General features: G+C 41.6%; 1 protein-coding gene across 2 annotated transcripts in view; it reads left to right on the top strand.

Annotated features, from left to right (window-relative positions):
- The first annotated feature begins 1,318 nt into the window (after positions 1–1,318).
- The window catches only part of LOC125465676 (cullin-1), a 133,184-nt gene continuing 110,091 nt past the window's right edge, over positions 1,319–24,411 (top strand). The window contains exon 1 of one of the 2 annotated variants that reach the window (XM_059638038.1): positions 1,319–1,598. The gene's annotated coding sequence lies outside the window, so the exon portion shown is untranslated. The remainder of the gene's footprint in view (positions 1,599–24,411) is intronic. The other variant, XM_048559408.2, reaches the window with a different exon arrangement.

Raw genomic sequence — 24,411 nt, 5'->3', positions numbered from 1 at the left:
AATTACAGATAGGTCAGAACATGGCTTTAAGTTGAGGGGTGAGAGATGTGGGACAGATGTCAGAGGTAGTTTCTTTGCTCAGAGTAGTAAGGGAATGGAACGCTTTGCCTGCAGGGTAATAGATTCGCCAACTTTAGGTACATTTAAGTTGTCGTTCCATAAGCATATGGACATACATGGAATAGTGTAGGTTAGATGGGCTTGAGATCGGTATGACAGATTGGCACAACATCGAGGGCCGAAGTGCCTGTACTGTGCTGTAATGTTCTATGTCTAAGTGTGGGCGAAACGTGGAACTATTTTGTTCTAGGCTGTAAATGCTGGGTGTATTGAAGTAATCAAATTGGTATAGGCAGACTGTTGATAACAAAGTGTAGAGCTGGATGAGCATAGCGGGCTAAGCAGCATCAGAGAAGCAGGAAGGCTGACGTTTTGGGTCTTGACCCTTCAGAAAATGATTTTCTGAAGAAGGGTCAAGACCCAAAACGTCAGCCTTCCTGCTCCTCTGATGCTGTTTGGCCTGCTGTGTTCATCCAGCTCTATACCTTGTCATCTCAGATTTTCCAGCATCTGCAGTTCCTATTATGTCTCCGCAGACTGTTAGGTTAAATACGATATGGGTGACATGCGAGTATACAGGGTTGAGGTACAGACGACTTGTGATTTGATATTGGTGGATTAGGTTTGAATGGCTTCTGCCTCATTTAGAAGTTGATCCCATAGCAACAGCGTTTTTCGGTCTATTTCTTAAATAAGGAATTCGCAATTTGTTGCAAACACAACAACATACTTGGGGGACGTGACTAACCTCCCAGGGGCCCATCTTCACAGTTGGGTTACTCGAATCTTTCATATCAAATGTAATCCTGGAGACATCGAGAGGATTAAAAACCAGGAAAGGAAAAATGAGAATTAACGTTTCAGAATGGTTCTGAAGACGGGTCACATTATCTCTCCCATTATCCCAAAATTTAACTGATTGTTTTCCCTTCACAGACACTGCCAGACCTGCTGAGCTTTTCCAGCAACTTCTGTTATCATCAATTCTTCCAGTATTTAAAACCAGTAAAACCTTGCGTGGTCAGTACAAATGTGGCAAATGCCTTTTTAATATATATATTAATCTATCTCAAACTTAAATAGCTGAATATCTGATTTCATTTAAAAATTTAAAAAAAATTGAACCCTCTTACTGCACAAACCTCGTTGAGTTTTTTTTTGGGGGGGGGACCTGGTAGACAAAAACATTTCGCGTTTCTTAAGAAATAAAACAGTCGCCAGCAAAATTTTCCGGAAGCCCAGCTGCAATGAGATCGAATCCCTTCTGTGATGAACAGTTTGTTCCAACGATGTTATTTGTTTGTCGAGACTACCTCACGTGTTTGCCCTTTCGTCATTTTATTAAAACAAACTGAAGAGGAGCTTAGCTGAGCTGAGGGAGAGGCCCCGAGGATGTGGGCGAGCGGCGGAACTGTTGTTTAAGGAATTAGTTGCAGGCGGCGGGGCGGAACCTGTGGAGACGAGGCGCCGGGAGTCGGTTGAAAAATTAAATCGGAAGCAGAGTGGCGAAGCGGACGGAGCCGGTGAGGGGGACGATGGTGAGTGAAGTGGAGGCGGCGGCGGCTGGAAGGTGGGGTTGGAGGGAAAGAGCTCTGGGGTTCCCCCCGCCCCCCAACCATTGCCTCCCTGACTCATGGTGACTCGGGCCGTTTGCGGGAGGCCGCAGTCACCGCCATGTTGTTGGCAGAGCCCGAGGCCCAGGGACAGGCCTCTGGGATTTCCCCCCACCAAATCCCGACCTCACTCCTCAGTCAGTCGGCCCCAGCGGCTGAAACTTTTAGGTGATGGGGTCGGTGCTGTGTAGCAGGAGTTGGAAGCCTCTGTCTCCGTATGGGGAAGGTTTCTTTTTCGGCCGTGATGAATCTGAGAGCCGAGGCTCTAATCTAGGCCTGTCCCGAGAAGCCGGGCCTTGGGATTCCTTCTGTTTGTGGCGCACTGCAAAGAGGAGCTGATTAGTTTCCGCCTACGGCCGGCGACAGATTCTAGTCGTCCTCGCCGGCCAGTTTCCGCAAATAATCTGGGATCCCCCTTACCCCCACTCGGCTCCAGGGACCGAGGCCTCGATCTTCGTTTGATTCGACGCTTTGTGAGCAGCGCTCTGGATCCTAAACATTGCCCATAAATAAATTGCTGCAATGTTATCTAGTGGATTAAAAGCATCTGGGTTTCCGCATATAACCTACATTCTATCGTTTTATTTAAATAAACGAAATAAGTTGTCACGAAGTCTTGCACAGTTGCCAACTTAACTCGTCACGTTGTTATTTCTAAGACTTAAACGCTTCGTCTGTGTCAACAAAAGCACTGTTTAGAAGATTGCGTTGCACCAAAAATCACTTCCCGTAATTCAACCTAGTAGTTCTTAGTTTGCCGCTGTTTGTTTTATACAATGACGCACTGTGATTGCTTCTACCCCAATTGACATGCTTCAGTCAGTGGATATGAAACAAACATTGTTCTCTTCATAACTTGGTCTTGCCAGTGTTGTGGAAAAGAGCCTTAGTATAGTGTATATGTAAAATGTTACTGTTTAACAGTTTTGTGTACTGTCTTACAACTCTGTGATTTGTACTTTATGCATACTGTTGCTTTAAGCCTTTGTCTGATGTTTACAGACTTTAACCAAGAGATGGTATTTTTCTCAACAGCAGTTGAGGAAATGTCTCGGGGCCTCCCAGAGAGAAATGGAATGCCTTGTGTAGAGCTGGTGCCAAGTGGTTCATTGTGGCAGATTCAGTAATCTGACATCCAATTAGGGGGTCAGCGGTACTTATGCACTTACTTGGATCATTAACTAGCTAGTTGACAAATATATGGCTTTTGGAGGTGGACTCTGCAGTGGATGCTGGAATCCTGGAAAACTATGCTAATACGTTGCAACAAACACAAAAGCCCATCAGAGCAAGCAGTAGAAAGCAATGGAACTATTTTTGATTTTACCTGAAATGCCTTGCTTCGTAGAATTCAGTGCTCAGATTCTCCGAGATCAGATGATCGTGTATGTTATCTGTATGAGGCTGTGGAAACTCACCATACATCCATTTGAGTAGTTTAGCCTGCAGGTAATTAATCATTTTCTCCGGGTGTCAATAATTCTATCCTTTGGTTCAAATGCTCAAATTGGTATAGTTTAAATACCTGTTAGCATTGCATCATTTAAGATTGTGAGTGATTTGGAGGGCAATCTGTGGATGGTGGTGATCCATCTATCTGTCCTTATGCACCTGACAGATTTTGGATAGATCACTTGTTGCAGAAATTTTAGCCTATCATTGTCTCTATTTCTGTTTTCTTAATTTGTGGAATGTGGTAATCACTATCTGGCTAGCATTTGTTGCTCATCCAAATGCTGTCTTCAATGGCTGCAGCCCTTAGGGTAACTGGAGACCACTGAGTTTCGAAGGATGTTTCAGATTTTGACCCAGTGAGACGGGTGGTTTGTCATGACCCAAAAGCATAGGGATTTTGACAGTGTTAATATCATTGAATATAAGATAACAAAGTGTGAAGCTGGATGAACACAGCAGGCCAAGCAGCATCTCAGGAGCACAAAAGCTGACGTTTCAGGCCTAGACCCTTCTTCAGAGAGGGGTATGGGGAGAGGGTTCTGGAGTAAATAGGGGAAGGCAGAATGAAGATGGAGAGAAAAGGAGATAGGTAGGGAGTGGGATAGGTCAGTACAAGGAAGACGGACAGTTCAAGGAGGTGGGATGAGGTAGTAGGTAGGAAATGGAGGTGTGGCTTGAGTGGGAGGAAGGGATGGGTGAGAGGAAGAACAGGTTAGGGAAGCAGAGACAGGCTGGGCTGGTTTTGTGATGCAGTGGGGGGAGGGGAAGAACTGGGCTGGTTTTGGGATGCAGTGGGGGAAGGAGAGATTTTGAAGTTTGTGAAGTCCACATTGATACCAATGGGGCTGCAGGGTTCCCAAGCGGAATATGAGTTGCTGTTCCTGCAACCTTCGGCTGGCCACGTTGTGGCACTGCAGGAGGCCCATGATGGACATGTCGTCTGAGGAATGGGAGGGGGAGTTAAAATGGTTCACGACTGGGAGGTGCAGTGTTTTGAGTGTTGAGCAGATGACGATTCTGTCTTGTTGGAGATGGCCTTTACTTGCTCCTAGTTTGGCATGGGTGTCACTTTCCATCCAACTGTCGAAGCCTAAATGTTGTCTAGGCATTACACATGCGCAGTGACAGCTTCGTTATGCAGGAGTCATATATGTTGCTGAATGTTATGTAATCATCAGCATACACCCCTAAATCTGACCTTGTGAAGGGATGGACACTCATTCATGAAGCTGAAGATGTCTAGGCCTTGAAAGTCTTTCTTTGTGACTCATGTTTCAGGGTTGTAACTGTTGAGATGATTGCTCTCCATCAACGGCAATTATCTTACTGAATGCTACATACAATGTCAACCAGTGGCGAGCTTTCAGAGTTCAACTAGATTTTGCAGTTTGTTAAATTCTGTGCCAGTGACAATGGTTGGTAACCTTACCTCCCATTGTAATTCAGCTCCCTTGTCTTTGCACCAAAACACAATCAGATCTGGAGGAGGCCAACCTGAACAGGATATTTAGTAAATGTTACTTGATAGCACCACTGACACTTTGATACTTTGGGCTAATAGAGCAGCATTTGTCTGAATTGAGTTTATTCTGTCTTCGTAGTGGTTTTGATTCATTGAGTAGCTTGCTGCTCCTCTTAAGTCATGAGAGGTGCATTATGGAGGCTGTTTTATCATACAGGCTGTGTTTCCTTTTCTGAAGCTTATAGGTGAGCTATGAGTTTTCAATAAGAATTCAGCAGTTCCATTGTCACCCTTACCAGTAACCTTTTGCTGTTTTCTGTTGATCCCAGTTAATTTTGGTAAAACAATTCTATATTAGAATTATTGCTGAATGGTCAGGACATGCAAAACCTGTTATTTTTATTTAAAACACTATTTGAAAATTTTAGTGAAATTTTACATTCATTTATTTGACTTACAAGGTCATGATGTGCTTTGTGTTGTGTTGCTTATTGAATTGTTCTCACTGCAGTGTTGGAAAATCTTATGACACATCTAAAAAGGCAGATTAATCTCTAATGTGTACGTCCAGCCTATTCTTTATTCATCTCCCATGTCCAATATGTATTTTTTTATTTGCAATGTTTATAGAAACAAACTTACGGGATTCACAATTTATTAGGTGTTTTTAATACATTTTGTATATGGTTCTTGCACAGAATGACTGTGTCTGGAGCTTCATTTAAAAAGTGGTAAAAGATAATACTTTAGCGGAATTTTGTTTCGATTGAAACTTTTTTTACATGAAATGCTGGTGATCTTTCTTTCTGTTAAATTTCAGTTAAACAATTTGTTACATATCCATGTTCACAGTGCAGTATGGGTTAGAATGTGCTGCAGATTTAACTTAGTTAAATAGTTGGTGCGGTATGTGTATTTCCAGCGGGACTCAGTCCATGGCTTTAATGTGTTTAAGTGAGGAAGAGGCAGCATAAATGAAATAGCTTTGGTAAAATGCTAGCAGTGGATCTAACTGGATAGCTGTTTCAAAGAAGAGTCCATCTGTGCTGTATTGTGTGTTTCACATTTTGGATAGTTATGTGATTTTTGAATAATTAACAACTATACATTGTCACCATGGTAGAATTATACAGTTAGCTTCCACTATGTTGAAACCTGTTCATTTTAGTTTGGACATGCTGCATATTTCCTGACAAGCCTTCCAGGATAAACTGCTTTTTTAAAAAAAGTGCAAGTGCAATGCCGTACTACAGTTTGAGATGAATTCTTCTATATGTTCATCACGAAATTTCATTTTGTCATCAAGCATTGAAGTGGATTGCAGTAGGAGCTAAAGCTGTTATTCACATTCATTTTTGAAGAGCAAAAACAGTTTATTTGGTCCTTCCAGTGATGTAGAAGGAAAACATATTATGGAAGTTGTGAAAGTTCTTTGAATTTTGCAGTTACTAGTAGAATGGATGCAAAATTTTCTGAAAACTTGTGAAAATAAGCAGATAAGCTGGACTCGCATAATTTAAGATGCCAGAGGTATAAGAGAACATAGGATTTGGGACCAGAAGTAGGTCAGTTCATCCTTCTAACCTTCAACATTCAATAACATTGTGGCTTATCTGGCTGTGGTTTCAACTCTACTTTCCTGTCTCATCCCATAACCATCAGACCATTATCTTCTGTATCAGAAATTTATTTAACAGAACCAATCCTTTCCCCTGGATAAAGGCCCAAGATATTCTTTGTTCTTCAACATGTTCTTCAATCAACTATTCTTCATAAAATAAACCCTTCATCCCAGAAATGAGTGAACCTTCTCTGAACTGCATTAAGTGTAATTATATCCTATATTAAATAAGGAGACCAAAGCTAAACACGTCAGTCCCGTTATGCTCTCGTCAAGATTTGATATAGTTCCCTTCTCTTGTGTTCAGCTTTTCTTATGATAAACATTTACCTTCCAAATTACTTGTGTCTGCAGTCTAACCTGTTGTGATTCACATTGAGGGGGGTGATTGCCAACTGGCATCATCGCTGGACGGTTTATCAATGACCGTAGTTCGAATCCTACTGTAGGGATGGTGGAATTTGAATTCACTAAAAATGTGGAGTTAAAAACCATGAATCAATTGTTGGAAAAACCCATCTGGTTCACTAATTTAGGAAAGGAAATGGCAATGCTTACCTGGTCTGGCCCACACCTCACTCCAGACCCACAGTAATGAAATTTCTGTAACAGGCCCACAGCGGATGCCATTTCCCTCGCCCTGTACTCATCCCTGGAACATCTGGACAATAAAGGTGCCTACATCAGACTTCTGCTTGTCAACTACAGCTCCACCTTCAATATCATTATCCCCTCCAGACTGATCTCAAAACTCTTTGAGACTTGGAGCTCGGCTTCACCCTCTGCAACTGGAACCACAGCTTCCCAACCTATAGACCACAGTCATTGAAGATAAATGACTGGATCTCCTCCACAATAACACTCTACACTGGAGCCCCTGAAGGATGCGTTCTCAGTCCCCTACTGTTACTCCCTGTACGCCCACATTGTGTAGCCAAAATCCAAAAGAATACCATCGACAAGTTTGCCGACGACACCGTGGTAGGACACATACCAAATAACATGATGTGGTGCAACGACAACATCCCTTCTCTCTATATCAGCAAAACTAAAGAATTGATAGTTAACTTCAGAAAGAAAGGAAGAGAACCTACCCCAATCCACATCAACAGAACAGAGGCTGAGAGGGTTGAGAGCATCAACTTCCTAGGAGTGATGATAACCCGTCCTGGACTTCTCACATAAATGTGATGTCAGCAAGGCACCACAACACCGCCTCTTCCTCAGGTGACTTAAGAACTTCAGCATGTCGATGTGGATACTCACCAACATTTATAGTTGCACCATAGCATACTATTGGGCGCTAATGACCTGGTACAGCAAGTGCTCTGCCCAGGACTGTTTTAAAAAAACAACTACAGAAGGTTGTGTGCATAGCCCAGACATCACAAAAGCCAGCCTCCCATCCATGGATTCCACTTGCACGTCTCGTTGCTGCAAACATCATCAGAGACCCATCCCACCTGGTAATGGTCTCCTACATTCACTTCCATCAGGCAAAAGATACAGAAGCTTAAACACATACATCAGCAGGTTCGTGAACAGCTTCTTGCCTGCAGTTGTTAGACTGAATGGATTCTAACTTCAAATAATGCAGATCTTGTTAATGTTGATCTTGCCTCTTGTGCGGCGTAACCTTCCTGTCTTAATCCATCCAAGTTTCTTTCATCTTTTGATCTGTATGTCCTTGATTACTATGATTTGCCTGTAAAGATTGCAAACAAAGCTTTTCACTGTGCCTAGATACATGTGACAATATGTCATGTCAATCAATCAAGACTCAACTGCCCTCTGGGAAATTAGGCATGAACAATAAATGGTGGCTGAGTTATGATCTCATCGTGTGAATGAATTTTTTTTAAAAAATCAGGATACCTCGGTCCCTCTGTATGTCCAAGTTTTGCATTCTGTCCGTTTAATAGCATATAGGTTTTTCAATGTGGACAAGTTCACATTCCCCATAGAGTACTCTATCTGCCAGTTTTGATGCACACTCAAATGATCCAACTGTATCATTTTGCAGACTTTGACTTCTCTTGATGACTTAGTTAACATTATGTTCTGTCTGCCATGATCTTTCACACTCACCTCAGCCTGCCCCTATGAAGCGTCTTTGTATCATCCTCACAACTCATTCTCACCAAGTTTTAATTCATTTGTAAACTTGAAAACATTACAGTTGGTCCCGTATCCAAATCATATTGACCAGCTGGGAGCCCAACACAGTTCCCTGTGGTATCCCACTATCATAGCTTGCCAACCTAAGAATGACCTATTTATTCATACTGTCTGCTTGCTTTCTGTTAAATAATCCTATGTCCGTGGCAGTATATTACTTCCAATCCCATGTGGCTTAATTTTGTTTGCTAACTTGTGTATGACTTTATCAAAAGTTTCCTAAATTAGAAAGGAAGAAAATGGCAGTAGAAAGGGTTAAGTTTAATAAGGGAGTCTTCGATAGATTGGTGTTTGAGTTATCAAGGCCTCTGGACCAGATGAGATGCATCCAAGGATTTTTCTTTAAAGAAATGAGAGTAGAAATTGCAGACACACTGGTCACAATATTTCATTCTTCTCTGGACTCTAAGGAAGTGTCAAAGACTTGCCAACATGATATTATTTAAAAAGGACTACAACGTTAATCCTGGTAGGACCAATTCATTTAACGTGTAGTGAGGTAAAATTGGGAAACAGTTAAGTGGGATAGAATCAGTAACATGGAAACTATGTTGAAGGGTCAGCATGGATTTCTAAATTGAGAGTGGTGTTTAAGTAATTCGCTGGAGTTATTTGTTTGAAAAGGTTGATGAGGGTAATATCTTTGAAGTGGGCTACAAGATGGTGTTTGATACTGTGCCTTATGAGGGAAGTTGTAGAACTTGGCCTAAAGGGACCGTTGTAATATGGACACACAATTGGCTGAGCGGTAGAAAAGAAATTAATGGTCTATGGATGTTTTTTCAAGCTGCAGGAAAGTTTGTAGTGATGTATTATCTGGATCTTGATGTACTCGGGACAGATTTCAGATTTGCAGATGACATTTAAACTTTGGACAGGATAGAATGAAGTTCCAAAATGACATTTGACAAGTTGATGGAATGGGCAAATAGTGGCTGATGACATTCAATGCAGAAAAGTGGGGTGATGCACTTTAGTCAGAAGAGCGCTGAAAAACAAGAGAAATTGGGGGTGCAGGACCGGAGGGACTTGGGTGTTTATCTATACGGGTCATTGAACATGATAGGATAGGTGGAGTGACAGCAGTCAATAATGTGATAGCAAGAACCGCAGATGCCAGAGTCAGAGACAATACAATGTGGAGCTGTGTTCCTCCAGCTCCACACTGTATTGTCACATGATGATAATAATGCATATAGTGTTCTCAGTTTTATTAATAGGTATATCAAGCACTTGTTTAAGGCATTTGTTAGACCTCAGCTGGAGTATTGTGTACAGTTGTGGATGCCACATTGTTGCAGAGTGTAGAAATGATTCATTATTATGGTTGCAGATATGAGAAGTGTTTAACTGTGACAATAGATTAAAGAACATAGAACAGTACATCACAGTACAGGCCCTCTGGCTCTCAATGTTGTGCCGAACTTTTACCCTAATCCTAAGGTCTCTCTAACCTCCACTGCTACCTTATACTATCATCTATATGCCTATCTAATAGTGGCTTAAATGACCCTAATGAGGCCGACTCCACTATTCTCTCCGGCAATGCATTCCATGCCCCTACCACTCCATGAGTAAAGGTCCTACTTCTGACATCTTCCCCTATATCTACCTCCGCTCACTTTAAAACTATATCCCATCGTAAAAGCTGTCTCTACCCGAGGAAAAAGTCTCTGGCTGTCTACTCTGTCTATATCTCTGATCATTTTGTACACCTCTATCAAGTCACCTCTTGTCCTTCGTCATTCTAAAGAGAAAAGCCCTAGCGCGCTCAGCCTTTCCTCATAAGACCTTCCCTCCATTCCAGGCAACATCCTGGTAAATCTCGTTTGTACCTTTTTCTAACGCCTCCACATCTTTCCTGTAATGAGGCAACCAGAACTGGACGCAATACTCCAGATTTGTCTGAAGCATGCTTTTCCCATTTTCTAGCACTTAATCCATAGCCACATATGCCTTGGCAACACAGGTGAACATAGAAATACTTCTTAAATGTTATGAAGATTCCTGCCTCAACCACCCTTTCCAGGCTGTGAGTTCCAGATTCCCATCACCCTCCAAGTGAAAAGGTTTTACCTCACATTTTGTCTAAACTTTCTGCCCTTTCCCTTAAAATATATGACCCTTGATCAATGATCCATTAAAGGTAAATCTTTCTTTCTGTCTGTTCTATCTCTGTCAATTACAATTTTACACACTGCAATCATGTCCCCTCTTAATTCCCACTGCTCCAAGAAAAACAAAACTACTCTGTCCGATCTCTCTTCATAACTGAAACTCTCCAACCCAGGCAGCATCCTAGCAGACCTCCTCAACACCCTCTCAATTATTACCACATCACCTCCGGCAGAGAAGACAACTGACAGGAACTCTGTGTGAGTGGGTTGGACAGAGTAGATGGGGTGAAGCTGCTTCCACTTGTAAGGAATGAGCAAGCATAGATTTAAAGTGATGTACGAACGACGCAAGGATGATTTGATTTATTACTGTCCTATGTACAGAGATGTAGTGAAAAGTATTGTTTTCCGTGTTAACCTGACAAAACATATCTTGCGTAAGTACATCAGAGCAATACAATAGATTGCGGAATATTATGTTACAGCTACAGAGAAGGTGCAGTGAAAGATCTACTGTAATGTACGAGGGGTCCGTTTGTAACTGAACCAGTGGGGAAGAAGCTGTTCTTGAATCTGTTGGTACATAGTTTCAAACTTACATTCTGCTCGGTGGGAGAGAATATATAAAACCGGGTGGGAGGGGTCTTTGATTATGTTAGCTGCTTTCCCAAGGCAGCAGGAATTACAGACTGAGTCAGTGGAAAGAAGTGATCAGAGATAATGGGATCTGCAGATGCTGGAGAATCCAAGATAACAAAATGTGAGGCTGGATGAACACAGCAGGCCAGGCAGCATCTTAGGAGCCCAAAAGCTGACGTTTCAGGCCTAGACCCTTCATCAGAAAAAGGCCTTTTCTGATGAAGGGCCTAGGCCTGAAATGTCAGCTTTTGTGCTCCTAAGATGCTGCTTGGCCTGCTGTGTTCATCCAGCCCCACCCTTTGTTATCAATGGAAAGAAGTCTGGTTTGCGTGATGGATTGGGCTATATTCTCAACTCTGTAATTTCTTGTGGTCTTGGGCAGAGCAGTTGCTATGCTAAGCTGTGACGCATCTGGATAGGATGCTTTTTGTGGTGCATCTATAAAAACTGGTCAGTGTCTTTGTGGACGTGCTGCATTTCCTTAGCCTTCTTGGGAAATTAGAGGTGTTAGTGTGCTTTCTTGGCTGGCATTGATGTGGATTGACCAGGATAGATTGATATATGTTCCTTTGTTAGCCTTCGACCACCTCCATCTCGGCACCATTGATTCAGATACAGCGTGTCTTCCACTCCAATTCCTGAAGCCTATGACCAGCTCCTTCATTTTGCTGACATTGAGGGAGAGATTATTGTCTTTCCACTGTGCCACTAAGCTGTCTGTCTTTTACCCGAAACTTGACTTGTCATGTTTGAGATCCGACCCACTATGGTGAAAAGCTTTTCACACAGTGAGTTGTTACAAGCAGTGGTTTTCAACTGACTTGCCATGATGCTGACAAGGTGAGAAGTGTGGTGTGAAATTTTTGCATCTGTACTTCCGATGCCCTCCAGAGTCCAGATGTTCATCACTGCACATGCATAGGTGAATGAAAAATCCATTAAGTTAGGCAGCCTTTATGCCTTGATACTAAAAAGACTAGTAACCATTGTATAGGGTATGGAATGTACTGTTTGGTAATGTGGTGGAGGAACATTACCAGATTGAGGTATTGGATGACTATTTGGATAGTAATGGTTGCAGAGACATGAAGAACAGCAGGAGAATTCTATTAACACTGGTTAATAGAACCAATTTATGCACGAGGGGCCAAATGGTCATATCCTACGCAGTGATAATTCTGTGAAAATGCAAATACTGCACATACACAGATTCCCCTTATAGACTCTGACAGTAACACCCTCAAACTATAAAATTTATTGCATATAATTTCCACTTCATAAATCTGTATTGACTCTGTCCATTCAGACATTTGTTTTCTAAAGATCCAGTAATCCTATCCTTTATAGTTTAGGGTAACAGATCTGTAGTTCCCTGATTTGTCTGTCCTTCATTTTTTTTATCCAGTTGTGTCAGAGTTGCAACCTTAGAATCTGCAAACACTGCAATAGAACTAATAGAATTTTTTAATAGAAATGGATCACTAACCCACCTAGTATCTTTGGCCATTTCATTCAAAACTCTCGGGTGAAGGTTATTGATTTCAGGGGACTTCTCCATTTTTAGTTTCATTAATTCCTCCATTGCCACTATGCTTATTAATGCTAATTTATTTCAATTTCATATAGCTGTTGCACCCTTGCATTTTATTTCATAGAGACGTCATGTGCCTTCCCCAAAGGCATACACAAAGTACTCATTTACCTTAACGTTTTTTTGCATGAATAGTTTTCCTGTCTCTACCTGCAATGACTCATTTATGGTTGCTAATCTTAACATTTTAACATAGCTGTAGAAACTTCTACAATCTGTTTTTGCGTTTCTTTCAATTTCACATTGATATTTTCTGCTTCTGCATCAATTTCCAGGTCCTTACTGAATTCTAAAATTCTAACATCAAGTTTACACCTTTTTTAGCAACTTTATAAACCTCCTTTATAACTTTACTTTGATAATCACAGTGCGCCCACGTTTTCTGTTTGATGTTTTTGCCTTGTAGGAAATTTATATTTTTGTCAACTGAGTGTTAATGATTTAAATACAAGCCATTGTTTACCTATTATCAGACCCTTTGATATCTTTTCCATCCACCACAGCCAGTTTCTTTAAGTTTCATAATTGCAGTTGTTTAGATTTGCAGCTTTTTCTAACTTAGTCGGACAGTCTACCATACAATAGTTAGGATTCCCTAAAGGTTCTTTTACAACAAGTTTGTTAATTAGTGCTTTCTTATTGCGTAATACTGGATCTAAAATCATGTGTTTGTAAGTTGGTTTCTCAACATATTTACTGAGAAAACTGTAAAAAGCACATTCCAGGAAATTTTCCTTCACTGCATTGCTCACTAGACTTAACTTTAATCTACATATATACTGATTTTCTGTGACACTGTATTCCTCTTGCTGCGTGCACTTCTAATTTAGTTTTGTACCATACCCTACATGACCACTGTTTGGCCTATAAACCCCTCTGACCAGTGTTTGCTACTTGTCTTTCTTATTTACAATCTGAAATCCCCTGTTGCTAAAGCACCAATCCCATCCATTCTTATCAACAGTGCCCTATTTCCTTTTCACCTTTTACGTCCTGTATGTTGAAAGTCTTTTAACGTTTGGTTACCAGTCCTTGTCATCCTGCAGGGACATCTCTGTTATGGTAACTAATGGGGTAGAAGATAAATATGGAAGTGAGATATCTAGTAACATACAAAGATTCCCAAAGTTCTTTAGATATCTAAAAGGTGAGAGAGAGGCAAGAGTGGATATTGAACTACTGGAAAATGAGGCTGGTTAAGTAGTAATGGGGGACAAAGATGGAGAAACTGAATAAGTATATCGGTTTTCACAGTGGATGACACCAGCGGCATACCAACACAGTCAGGGGGCAGAAGTCAATGCAGTGACTGTTACTGACCAGAATTCTGAAGAAGATAGCTGAGGAGATTATAGAGGGATTGGTGCTTTAGCAGGAATCACAGAGGCCTGGAAAGGCTAGTGTAACAGCCCTGTTTAAGAAGGAAGGGAGGCAGAAGACCGTAAACTAAAGGGCAGTTAGCCTGATCTTGGTCAAGGGTAAGATTCTAGAGTCCATAATTAAGGATGAGATTGCAGAGTCCGTGGAAGTGCATGATGAAACAGGGCTGAGTCAGCAAGGCTTCAACATGGGGAGGTCATGCCTGACAAAATCTGTTAAATTCTTTGAGGAGGCGACAAAGGAGAGCTGGTGGAAATTATCTGTTTGTCAAAAGCCTTCTGGAAATCCAATGTGCCACATTGGAGGCTATTGAATAAGATAAGAGTCCTTGGTGTTAGGGACAAGATACTGGGATGGATAGGGGGTTGGCTGATTGGCAGCAGACAAAGAGTAGGGATGAAGGGGCCATTTTCAGAATGGCAACTGAATGGAGTTCTGCAAGGAATTGTGTTAGGACCACGACCATTCACGTTATACGCGAACAATCTAAATGAATGAACTGAAGTCATTGTTGCTAGGTTTGCACATGACACAAAGATACACGCTAAGTAGTGTAAAGGAAGCAGGAAGCTACAAAAGAACTTGAACAAATGAGGAGAAGGTTTTGGAAATCTGAAGCACAGAGGGACTTGGGAATCCCTAGTTTAGGATTCTCTTAAGGTTAACATGCATGTCCTGTTGGCAGTTAGAAAGGCACTTGCAGTGTTAGCATTCATTTCAGGAGGGCGAGAATGAAAGAGCTGAAATGTACGCCTGAGACTGTGTAAGGTTCTGGTCAGACTGTATTTGGAATATTGTGAGCAGTTTTGGGCCCCTTCATCTAAGGAAGGATGTGCTGTTTTCGGAGGCAACCAGAGCAAGTTTACTAGAATGATCCAGTGGATGAAGGGCTTGACATATGAGGAACAGTGAGGACTGAGTTTGTAGGCAACGGAGTTCAGAAGGATGGTGAGGGGCTTGGGGGTGTGATCTGATTGAAAGTTACAGAATACTGATAGACCTAGATTGAGTGTACATAAAGAAGTTGATTCCACTAGTAGGAGAGACTAGGACACAAGGGCACATCCTTAGAGTGAAGGGATGACCCTTTTGAATTGAGATGAGGAATCTTTTGAACTCGTCGCCACATAAGGCTTTGGAGGCTGTCACGTTCTAGATTTTGATTTATTTATAATCTCATCTAACTTCTCACATAGTATAGTGAAAAGTGCTGTGTAGTATTGGTGTTGTCCTAAAAGCACAGAAAAATACACCGAAACACTGAAAATGAAGGCAGAAAAGTGAGGAAATAAAGAAAGTCTCCAACTTGAGACCTTGTTAAATGTACCATCATGGGCCTAGCGGTCATGCACGAGTCCCATTTTCTGCATCACTGCTGAAATGAAAGTCACTACTCCTGGGTGCCATCTTGCTGACTGTACATGTCCTTCCTGGACCTTGCCAATGCAAACGTCACTGATTATTGTACCAACTTTGCCGTGAGTCCGCTTCTGGCCCACCCTTGCCAACACAGCCACCAGATCTTGTACTGGGCCCAATTTGCTTCCATTACTGACTCCGTGAATCTGCACTGAATGCACACACTGCCAGGAACCCAAAACGGCTTCTGGTGCAGTAGGCCTGTGTCGGCTCTAGGTGCCTTGTCGATGCAGAAGCTGCCAGAAACCATCACACTAAAGAGACTCAAACAGACTGGACATATCAACAAAACAGACTTCTGAAGAGTGAAATTTGAAGGAACTCGCCCTGCCCCACCTCTCCATTCTGTGGCCTCCTAAAAGTACACAAACTGGACATACCCTATAGACCCATAGTCTCCCTGCTAGGCACACCATCACATAGATTAGCAAAGGAGCTACAAAGGAGACTAAAGCACCTTGTCAGCAAGTCACCCCACTCAATTCACTCAGCCCAGGAGTTCCTCAATTCCATCAATGACGTAAGAATAGATGATGAGGAGACCATGGTATCATTTGAAGTTACTGCCCTATTCACATCAATACAAATACCACTAGCAAGAGAAATAATGACAGCAGGACTTAAACAAGAACATGACCGCAGTGACACCATCTCCACAGACAACATGCTGAAGGTACTGGACCTATGCCTCACCACCCACTTCACCTTTAACAGCCAAGTATGTGAACAGATCAACAGGACACCTGTGGGATCACCTATCTCCGGACTAATAGCTGAAGCAGTGATGTGGAAACTTGAAAGTTTGGCCCTTCTGCTAATCAAACCAAAATTATGGATACGCTATGTGGATGACACCTTCATTATTAGTAAACAGACCAAACTAGAGAGAGACACAGACTAATAAAGGACACCCTCACTAGAATTAGATTTACCAGAGAAGAGGAGAACAAACAGCTCCCATTTCTGCATGTCATGGTGGAACACAGGACAAATGGGGAGTTCCTCACAGAGGTGCACAAGAAAGCTACACACACTGACCAAAAACTGAATTTTGACAGCAAATGAAGTTGTATGAGAACATTATTTAAAAGGGCAACAACACACTGCAGCAGTATAGAGCTACGCCAAGAAGGAGAGTACCTCTTCTGGGTATTGAGACAATGGGTACCCAACAAACTGGGTCAGAAGATGCCTATCTCACAAATGACACCAGGAAGTTTCTACACCCCCCAACACACTCATCGCACTACCTTACATCAGAAGCACAGCTGAACTGACCACAGACTCCTATGACCACTGGGAATCAGAGCAACACAAACCCACATCAGACCTTCGCCAACTGCTCATCTGAATGAAAAACCTACTACCCACTCTGTACAAAGACCAAAGACAGATACAAGACACCCTGCAGAGATTGTGACAAACACTACATTGGGCAAACAGGAAGGAAATTAACCACAAGGGTACACAAACATCCATTGGCAACAAAAAGACACGACCAATACTCACTCCTCTCTATCCACATGGATAAGGAGAACCACCAATTCGATTGGAACAACACCAGAATTTTGGGACAAGCAAAGCTGTGACAAGCACAGGAATTCCCAGAAGCCTGGTACTCCACTAAGGAAGCCATCAATAAACACGTAGAGCTCGACTCCCATATACACTCCACTGTGTAGAAAAACCTAAAGTGAGGTAATCTAGCCCGACGGGCACCAGGGTTCGAATAACAGGCAGAAAAACACAACAGCGCTTCATTGGAGGCTGCACTGATGATGTTACCAAGCACAGTAATGAAACGTCTGCGGAACAACAAACCAGCTCGGCAAGCCAACCAACCACAACATCCACAACCTGAGCTACAAATCTACTCGCATCTTAGAACCCAAACACACTCCATCACCACATCCATTCTGCTGGGCCTAGTTGAGTCCATATGGCTGTGCTCGCTCACCACCGTTGATGCTGTTGCTACAGTCAAACTCTTCACCGAGGTAAATAAAACAAAATAGAAGAGAAAAACAAAATGAGAAGATTGGCGAAAAAAAAGAAAAGTAACAAAGAAATGTTGACAGAGTGTATGAACCCCAGGCTGGGAAGCCCTACTCCTCTGCTATCTTACCGAAAATATGATCATTAAGGGGATCAGGAGTTACAGGGAGAAAGCAAGTGGATGCAGTTGAGAAACATATCAGCCACGATCAAATGGTGGAGCAGCCTTGATAAGCTAAATAGCCTAATTCTGATCCTGTGGTCAGTCATAGCCTTTGTACCATCAATTCACCTATTTTTTGTGACTGCTGATTGTATTTAGGTAGTGCTTTTATTCTGTTTTTAAGGACTAGTGTAATTTTGTACTGTTTGATTCTGGGATTTGTTCCTTTTTTTGCTTTCTATTTTGATTCACAGCTTTTCTCTTTTCCACGACCAATGATATATTTTCGTTCTATCTGAATGCCCTTAAGAGACTCTGAATTCCCTGAATTATGCACTCCCGAATGCATAAGGTAATCTCTGTGCGAGGATATTAGTGCCTTTCTTGCTATGATGTAACCCACAAGTGTACAGTTTGCCCCAGAAATGACCATTTTTCCAGCCAGTTGTATATCTTGCCTGTCACCTTAAATATTACTTTTAAGACCTCTTCCTTGTTCTTCCGATATACAGGTGGTCCCTGTATTATGCGCGCCAGCTTACGAAACCTTGCACTTACGATTGAGAACCCCTACACTGTCTATTATTATTAATTTTAAAGATCTGGGGTACAACTTATACTTAGGAACAGCTATTCAATATTGTCCTGTGATAGTAGCAACTGCCGATGCTAGAGAATCTGAGATAACAGTTGTAGAGCTGGATAAACACAGCAGGCCAAGCAGCATTAGAGGAGCAAGAAAGCTGACATTTCAGGTCTAGACCCCTCAGAAATGGTCTACTTCCTTTCCTTTCTTTTCCTTCTTCATTTCTGAAGAAGGGTCTAGACCTGAAACGTCAGCTTTCCTGCTCCTCTGCTGCTTGGCCTGTTGTGTTCATCCAGCTCTACACCTTGTTACCCTATATTGTCCTGTATTGTTTTCCTAATTGTGAATATACTGAAGAACAGAACCTGTTTGCAGCACCTAAATTGCCTGTGAGTGGTGGTAATGTGGTCACAATCTCTGACTCATCACCCTTCCCAAGACTATTGCCCTCTATCTTCATATGTTTGAAGTTTTATTTGACAAGGCTTCTGTGGAGCATCTTACGCTTTACTATGTTAAAGGACTCATAGAAATTGTTCTAAGTAAGTAATCTCTGAAGAATCATCTAGACTCAGTGTTTTTTTTGCTGGCTCTCTATGGGTGCTGTCTGACCTGTTGTGATCCCTAGCAATGATTGTTTTAACTAATCCCATTATTGTTGACACACACATTTGAAGTGTTTGTTTCCTTTGCTCCTTTTAAATATGATGGCTAAACTTTTCACTTAATGACATTTCAATTTAAACCCTCCCGACTACCTAGTGAACCTTCTTATGCAGACATTGCCATTGTTAAGGTGAGGTGCAACTTGTCTCCTTTTCGAATTAGGACCTTTTTGTCTAAAATGTAGCCCGGTATTCAAAAGACCTCACTGTTCCATGATTCAAGCAATTATCTGGCTTATCTCCATCCAAGAGAGTTGTGTTTTTGATCATTTTTTAACTATGGATAGAAATTTTATCATTTCGAATATGCTGGCATTATCTCTGGTTATTAGCGCACAGAATTTATTGAAAATTATCATAATCCATTGAAACATTTACTGGTTTTTAAAATTACAACTTCCATGTCATACAGTTCCAAATAGAAATCTTAGTTAATAACTAATATCTGTTCAGGACACTTTGTCTTCACAGTTCATTCCCAGTCTCTCAAATCTTAAAGTCTTAAAACAGTTGAGGTATTAAGTATTCTTAAATACAGTTTTAAAATAATGACAGATTAGAACATTAGTTTGGAACCTCTTTTTGTTTCTATAAGTTTGATTAGCTAACATCTGAAAGCCTGCAGAATTTATGGCAATTGTGGTATAATAGTGAATCATTGTTCAGTGTCTGGTTACTTTAATGTGGATGCGCTGGTATTGGACTATGGTGGACAAAGTCAAAAGTCACACAGTACCAGGTTATAGTCCAACAGGCTTATTTGAAATAACAAGCTTTTGGAGCGTAGACCCTTCAGGTGAAATGAGAGAGCAACGCACAACACAGTGTTTATGGGCAAGGAGCTCAAGGGTCGAGAGATCAAAAGATCATACAAATGGTGTGAGTGGAGTGTTGAATAGTAGATCTCTGGAGGTGATCAAAAGTGTTAGACAGTGTCATTAAAGTGTTAACAGCTGAATAACAAGTGAAGGATGACCCATAATCCAATTAAAGGAGGCAGAGAGATAATTACAAAATGGGCAAACCAATGACTGGAATACATGATTGGGTAGACCCTTAGCATGTAACACTAGTGTCTAAATAATGCAAAAGTGTACAAACTAAGGTAAAGAGATCATAACAATTTAATCAAGGCAACAGTGTCAAAACAGGACAGTACGATAGATTTTACAGATCGAGACAATGTGGTGGGGTCACATGTTGTATGACATGAACCCAAGGTCATGGTTGAGACCGTCTTCTTGGGCATGAAACTTAGCTTCAGTTTCTTTTTAGTGATACTGTGTTGCTGTGTATCTCGAAGGCCACTTTGGAGGACGCTTGCCTAAAGATTGGAAGCTGAATGTCCTTGACCACTGAAGTGTTCCCCAACTGAGAGGGAACATACCTGTTTGGCGATTGTTGCGTGATATCCATTCATCCGTTGTCATAATGTCTGCCTGGTCTCACCAATATACCATGTCTCAAGGTATCCTTGCCTGCAACATATGAGATAGACAACATTGACATCCCCATGTGTGATAGTAGCATCCATGTCAGTGATCTAACCTGTTGCAAAAGTTGCCATGATAGGATTGCATGGTGTTGTAGTCAATGTTGGGCTGAAGGCTGTGAATGGTGGTTGTTTGAAGGTGAGAAGTAGAGGCATAGGGATGATCTTGATGAGATTCTCATCGTTATCGATGACGTTGAAGGCTACCAAGAACAAAATGTAGTCCCTCCGCTCCAGGGAGGTACTCAACAATGGAAGGTACTTAGTCGTATCCAAGATCTGCCTTCTGAAGAGGTTGTTGCGGTTTTTCACTGTGGTATGTTGGAACTGGTGATTGAGTTATGCATCGTACCCAATTCTTATGAGGGCATCCTTCAAAATCTCTAAGTGTTTTTTGCATTCCTCCTTATCTGAGCAGATCCAGTATATGTGCAGGGCTTGCTGGCAGGGGATAGCTTCTTTAGTTTCCACCTTAAACATATTAGCGAAGTGCAACAGTGTGAGGTTAACCATGGGTTTGCAATGGAGTGCAGTGCTGAAATGTCTGTCCTTGATGGAGATGCATGTGTCCAAGAATGAGACTGATTCTGAAGTGTAAGCGGTAAATCTAATGTTGGCATTAAACTTGTTGATAACACCATGTAGACCTTTTTAGTGATTCCTTGCCATGAGTCTAAAGGAAGAAAATGTCGTTGAAATATCTGGTGTACAGCGCCGTTCAGAGGTCCTGCACAACAAAGAAATTTTGCTTGAACTTGTGCATGTAAGTGTTGGAAAATTGGGGTGCACGTTTGGTGCCCATGGCAGTTCCATGCATCTAGGTAAAGAACTGGTTGTCGAAGGTGAAAACGTTGTGGTAGAGGATGAAGCGGATGAGTTGCAGGATGGAGTCTGGAAATTGGCAGCTGTTAGTATTGAGAACTGAGACTGTTGCGGTGATGCTGTTGTCGTGCGGGATGCTGGTGCAGAGTGCCAAAACATCCATTGTGATAAGGAATGTTCCTGGTTTGACTGGCCCGTGGGTGCTGTGTGACTGTAAGATGTATGTAGTATTGCACCAGAAGCTGGGAGTTCTTTGTACATTGGGTTTCAAGATGCCGTTGACATAGCTGAACCTTAAACACACCATTGTCTGGAGCCAACTATGCAGCCTTCAGGTGAATATCGACCACAACACCACACAACCCTGTAGTGGCAACTTCTGCAAGACAGGTCTGATCATCAACATGGATACTACCATCACACTTGGGAACACCACCCCCCACATATACTACAGATACTTGTGATTTGGCCAGTGTTGCCTATCTCATATGCCTCAGGGCATTCCTGCAGCATGGTGTATTGACAAGACAATATGGGTGCTTTGACAGTAGGTGAATGGACACCATGCAACAACACAGTGCAGGAATGTTCCCTCTCATTTGGGGAGCGCTTCAGCAGTCAAGGTCTTTCAGCTTCTGATCTTCAGGTAAGTGGCTTTTAAAATACACAACAATGCAGAATCACCAAGAAGAAAGTGATAGCCAAATTTGGTACCCATGAAGATGGCCTTATCTGTGAACTTGCGTTCATGTCGCACTACATAAGACCCCACTGCGCTGTTCTGTATCTGTAAAATCTTCCTTGCTTTGACACCATTATCTTGATAAATTAAGATCTATTTAGTGTAATTAGTTTTTACAGTTTTGGATTACTTATTACTTTGGTTAGACCCTTGGCATGCGACTCTTGTACCAATCGTGCTATTCCAGTCATTTGGTTTGTGTCCAGCACCGCTATTTTTATTTTTTTGTAATTATCTCTGTTCCTGATTTAATCAGGTTTAAGGTCATCCGTTCGCTTGTATTCAGCCGTTGATACTTTATTCACGCATTCTACCGCTTTTGATCACTTGCAAAGATTTATTATTCAACCCTTTATTCATATCATTTGTGTGATTTTTTTTTGATCTCTCTACCCTTGGTCTCCCTGTCCATAAATTCTCTGCTCTGTGTGTTGCTCTCTCACCACCTGATGAAGGGCCTATGCTCCGAAAGCTTGTTGTTTTAAATAAACCTGTTGGATTATAACCTGGTGTCGTGTGACTTTTGACTTGGTTACTTTAAAACAGTACCCCTGCCCAAAGTATTTCATGGTATCACTCCGTTTTAGCACTTGAAAATTGCCCCTCCAGATGCTAGCGTAAACAAGGGTCATAAAACTGCATAGTCATCTTCAGTATATAACTTAAAATTATGCATTATAGATCAACATTTTATTTTTTATTCTCTGACAGAAAATGGTGATGCCCTCACTAACAATTGTTATCCAATTGTAAGCAGCCCCGAAAACACGCACACGCTGCCACTCTCTTCACGCTGTTATGGTCCAGACCAAAATATCTTATGATAGGGTAGACTCTATTTTTTTTTCTGATTTTAAAGACAAATGTAAAGTGTCTGTCCCTGATGTAATGTGACTGATCAAACTATGTGACATTAAGCAAAACAATTTATTTAAACACTGGTTAAAATACAACAAAAAGAGGAATTTAGAATAATTTTATTGGAAAACGTGACAGTAGATACAGTAACTATTACTAAGTAACTGTTCCAAATACACCACTTGGCAAAAAGGAAAATTCAGACAGATTCTCGTATGCAGTTTTCCCATCCCAAGAGGACAAAAACATTAAGAGAAAATTCAGAGAGAGAAGCAGCTAGAAGACATTTACTGAAGCTTTTAACTGTTGAGACCCCAAAAGCTTCTGTTGAAAGCTAAACCTAAAAGTCCAAAAACCCTGATCTGAGAGACCTGGTCACACCCATTCAGGCCATTTTTTAAAAAAAATCCAAGTTGTTTACTTCAGTGGTTCTGGTACACTGCTCATCACTTCTGCCTCACGCCCTTCCTTCCAAAAAGACAAAATAACTTCATAAAGCCACATCATGGACATATTGCCACTTAGCACACGTTTCATTCCAGATGTTGAAATAACCTACCTCTTCCACTCTTTCCCAAATCCTCCCATACTTGCTCAGTTCCGCTTCCTTGACTCTAGCTGTACTGACTCAGCTTACAAATATCCAGGAACCACATCATCTGCTACTTAGTGCTATCTGATATTCAGGGGTGCTTTAGGATCACCATCTCTGCTTTGCTGGTTGGTAGTATTACTCCGGAGTCAAATCAACAGATTGTCTGGGCTAACAACACAGTGTAGAATTGGAGGAACACCGGCCGGGTAACATCAGAGGAGCAGGAAAGTTGACATTTCGGGTCGTGACCCTTCTTCAGACAATCTTTGATTGTCTGAGCTGGTTTGGTTTCTGTCTGGGATTACTGTTTGTAGTCGTCAGGAGCTGCCCCTCCTTTGACAATAGTGAGGCAACATCTTGAACATTCATGTACAGTTTTGGTTGCCTTATTTAAGGAAAGTTGTAAATGTGTTACAGGTGATTCAGTGGAGGTACATTAGATTGATACCTAAAATTAACTGGTTGTCTTTCAAAGAACAATTGCACATGCTGGGTTTGTTTCCATTGGAGTTCAGCTGATAGAAGTGTGATTTGCTTGCATACATACAAATTATTAACAGGTGTAGGCCATTTGGCCCCTTGTGCATGCTCTGCCATTCAATAAAATCTTGGTTGATGTGATTGTAATTTCAAATTTGCATTCCTGTCTACCGTAAAGATATTTCATCCCCTTAACAAGAATCTATTTACCACAGTCTTAAAAATATCAAAGGACTGTGTGCTTCCGTCACCTTTTATTTTTAAGAAGAGTTCCAAAATCTCAATTCTCAGAGCGGGGAAGAAAATTTACCTCATCTCTGTTTTAATCTTTAATTGAAATGTGACCCCTGGTTCTGGACTAGTTAGCTCTCGCATTTGTAAACAGCAGTGAATGCAAGCCTAACATGTCCAAGCTTTCTTCATAGGGCTATCCCTCTCCATCAGTCACGTCTGGTATTAGTGTAGTAAACCTACATTT

The sequence above is a fragment of the Stegostoma tigrinum genome, chromosome 2 (assembly GCF_030684315.1).
Source record: "Stegostoma tigrinum isolate sSteTig4 chromosome 2, sSteTig4.hap1, whole genome shotgun sequence".
Classification (NCBI taxonomy): domain Eukaryota; kingdom Metazoa; phylum Chordata; class Chondrichthyes; order Orectolobiformes; family Stegostomatidae; genus Stegostoma; species Stegostoma tigrinum.
This window is presented reverse-complemented; position numbering and strand designations above follow the sequence as displayed.